At 43.5% G+C, this 3,618-nt stretch overlaps 1 pseudogene; it reads left to right on the top strand.

The window, feature by feature from the left end:
* The first annotated feature begins 1,696 nt into the window (after nucleotides 1-1,696).
* LOC120874379 lies at nucleotides 1,697-2,627 on the top strand (annotated as a pseudogene).
* The last annotated feature ends 991 nt before the right edge of the window (nucleotides 2,628-3,618 follow it).

The raw sequence follows: 3,618 nt of genomic DNA, 5'->3' as shown, positions 1-3,618 counted from the left end.
TTTAGAAAATCCTCTTGATTCCCCCTCCACCAAGTCCAATCTTTGTTTGAGAGAAGTACCAGGTTAGTGGGGTTGCTAGGCGGCTGAAATTGGCACACTAAGTGCTGCTGAGAGGAGTTACCCCACATCGGAGGTCAGGGGCAGAAGCTGGGAGGACTCCATACCCAAAGGGCAGCGGCCAAGAGGAGTTACCCCACATCCGAGGTCAGGGGCAGTGGCCGAGAGTGCCAGGCTGTGATGGCACAGGAATGGTCGAGAAGAGCCACCCTGCGCCCGAGGCCAGGGGCAGCGGCCGGGGGGAGCAACCCCACGTCCAAGGAGCGGTGCCTGTGTGGGCCCAGGAGGGCCTAGAGGAGCCATCCCACATTGACGGTCAGGAAGGGCGCTGGTGAGGAGATACCCCTCATTCATGGTAAGGAGCAGCCGGTGTGCTTTGCTGGAGCAGCCGTGAAGAGATAGCCCACGACCAAGGTAAGAGAAACCCGAGTAAGATGGTAGGTGTTGCAAGAGGGCATCAGAGGGCAGACACACTGAAACCATACTCACAGAAAACTAGTCAATCTAATCACACTTGGACCACAGCCTTGTCTAACTCAATGAAACTAAGCCATGCCTGCGGGGTTTAAAACTCAACATTCAGAAAACGAAGATCATGGCATCTGGTCCCATCACTTCATGGGAAATAGATGAGGAAACAGTGGAAACAGAGTCAGACTTTATTTTTTGGGCTCCAAAATCACTGTAGATGGTGACTGCAGCCATGAAATTAAAAGACGCTTACTCCTTGGAAGAAAAGTTATGACCAACCTAGATAGCATATTCAAAAGCAGAGACATTTTACCGACTAAGGTCCGTCTAGTCAAGGCTATGGTTTTCTTGGTAGTCATGTATGGATGTGCTAGTTGGACTGTGAAGAAGGCTGAGCCCCGAAGAATTGATGCTTTTGAACTGTGGTGCTGGAGAAGACTCTTGAGAGTCCCTTGGACTGCAAGGAGATCCAACCAGTCCATTCTGAAGGAGATCAGTCCTGGGTGTTCTTTGGAAGGAGTGATGCTAAAGCTGAAACTCCAGTACTTTGGCCACCTCATGCGAAGAGTTGACTCATTGTAAAAGACTCTGATGCTGGGAGGGACTGGGGGCAGGAGGAGAAGGGGACAACCGAGGATGAGATGGCTGGATGGCATCACTGACTCGATGGATGTGAATCTGAGTAAACTCCGGGAGTTGGTGATAGACAGGGAGGCCTGGAGTGCTGCGATTCATGGGGTGGCAAATAGTCGGATATGACTGAGCGACTGAACTGAACTGAACTGAGCGGGGTTGCTGCTTCCAATTTTACTGTGAAGAGTTGTGTCATATGAAGGAAGAATTGATGGGAGAGAGAAGGGCTACTCTGTCCTTTTCCAAACTTCTCCACAATCCTGTGGTTTTTACAGCAGTCATGTTTGCATAGGGAAGCAAAGTGCTTCATGCTGTAGGCATGATACTTTTGCTCATATAGCTTATAAAGACTAACGAGGGAAGGCCCATGTCACTCAGTTTCATGATAATGATAAAATAGGCAATGGCCCACATTAGCCAGGTCTCAGATCTTGCCAGTGCATGCAGCATTCTTTTGAGAACAGATGTTGTGGGAAAGTTGAATTTTTCTCTGTGTAATTATTTTTCTTCTGTCCACAGATTCTCTTAGAGAAGAATGGCTTCTGGAAATGGTTCATTTGTGACTGAATTCCTTCTATTGGGATTAACAGACGAACCAGTTCTCCAACTCCCCTTGTTCTTCCTGTTCCTAGTAACATAAAACAGACACTGTGTTTGGAAACTTGGCCATGGCAACTTTAATTGGGATGAATTCATATCTGCACACCCCCATGTGCTTTTTCCTCTTTAACTTGTCCTTTATAGATCTCAGTTATTCTTCTGTGTTTACACCAAAAATGCTGGTTACCCTCATATCAAAGAATAACATTATTTCTTACATGGGATTCATGACCCAACTTAACTTTTTGTGTTTTTTTTTCTCTTTCTGAAATCTGTGTGCTGACGTCAATGGCCTATGACTGCTATGTGGCCATCTGTAACCCACTTTTGTATAATGCTGCCATGTCCCCTAAAGTGTGTTCCAGCCTTGTCCTTGGTTCCTACTTGATGGCATTTTCTGGTGCCATGGCTCACACTCTGTTCACACTGACTTTCTGTGATGGAAACATCATCAGCCTTTTTTTTTTTTTTCCTGTGACATGCTCCCTTTTTTCCAGCTCTTCTGCACAGGTACCCATGTCAATGAGCTGGTACTTTTCATTGTGGTGGGCATCAATATCATTGTGCCCAGTCTCACCATCTTTATCTCTTATGGTCTCATCTTTTCCAGCATCCTCCACATCAAGTCCATGGAAGGAAGATCCAAAGCCCTCAGCACCTGCAGTTCCCACATAATTGTTGTTTCCTTGTTCTTTGGATCAGGTGCATTTGTGTACCTCAAACCATCTTCGGCTGGGTCCAAGGATGAGGGAAAAATCTCTTCTGTCTTTTATACCAACACCGTTCCCTTGCTGTGCCCTTTAATTTATAGCTTGAGGAACGAAGACATTATACTTGCTCTGAAAAATACCCTGAGTATGAGATAGTGATGATCAAGGAGAATCTGTCTGTGCAGTTGGTTATATGACAAGGAGATTCTGTGCTGCAGTTATATATTATTTAAGGCAGCCTTTTAATCCTAATTTTTCCTTAACCTGATAAAGGAAATTTGAGTCTTTTTTCATAAGTAATTTGTAGTTTTTCGGAGTTGGTCTTTTTTTTCCTCACGATTACCAAAATATCTTCTCTACCTTTTTTTTTTCTTGTTTAGTAATAGCATTAATTAAATCATAACATTATCTCCATCTTTTTGTTTCATTGTCACTTTTGAACTCTTTTTTTTCTTTGGAACATTATGCATGGTCTTCAAATTATAGCATTCTACAACAATAGAGTGACATTGTATCATCGAGGGTGTTTTTATCTGCCACTTGCTATTAAAAGCATGAATTAAGTATTTCTACTCTTTTCATGCTCTTTTCAAGAAAGTTCTATGATGACTATCAAGGATAATCCATTTTACACATATAAATGTTATGCTTCAAGCTTCTTTTGGCAAAGAGTTTTTTTTTTTTTTTTAACCTTTGTACAGTCAAGCGTAGACATAAGAGTTCATCAAACTATATTTATTGTACACATGCAAAAGTTAAGGTTAAAGTGGTTCAGTTCAGTTCAGTCCCTCAGTCGTGTCCGACTCTTTGCAACCCCATGAATCGCAGCACACCAGGCCTCCCTGTCCATCATCAACTCCCGGAGTTCACTCAAATTTACACCCATCGAGTCAGTGATGCCATCCAGCCATCTCATCCTCTGTTGTCCCCTTCTCCTCCTGCCCCCAATCCCTCCCAGCATGAGAGTCTTTTACAATGAGTCAACTCTTCATACGAGGTGGCCAAAGTACTGGAGTTTCAGCTTTAGCATCATTCCTTCCAAAGAACACCCAGGCCTGATCTCCTTTATTTTTTTTTTAATTTAAATTTATTTATTTTAATTGGAGGCTAATTACTTTACAGTATAATATTGGTTTTGCCATACATG

Source organism: Oryx dammah, unplaced genomic scaffold, assembly GCF_014754425.2.
Source record: "Oryx dammah isolate SB20612 unplaced genomic scaffold, SCBI_Odam_1.1 HiC_scaffold_15, whole genome shotgun sequence".
Taxonomy (NCBI): Eukaryota; Metazoa; Chordata; class Mammalia; order Artiodactyla; family Bovidae; genus Oryx; species Oryx dammah.
The sequence above is the reverse complement of the archived record's forward strand: the minus strand, read 5'-3'. Positions and strand labels throughout refer to the sequence as shown.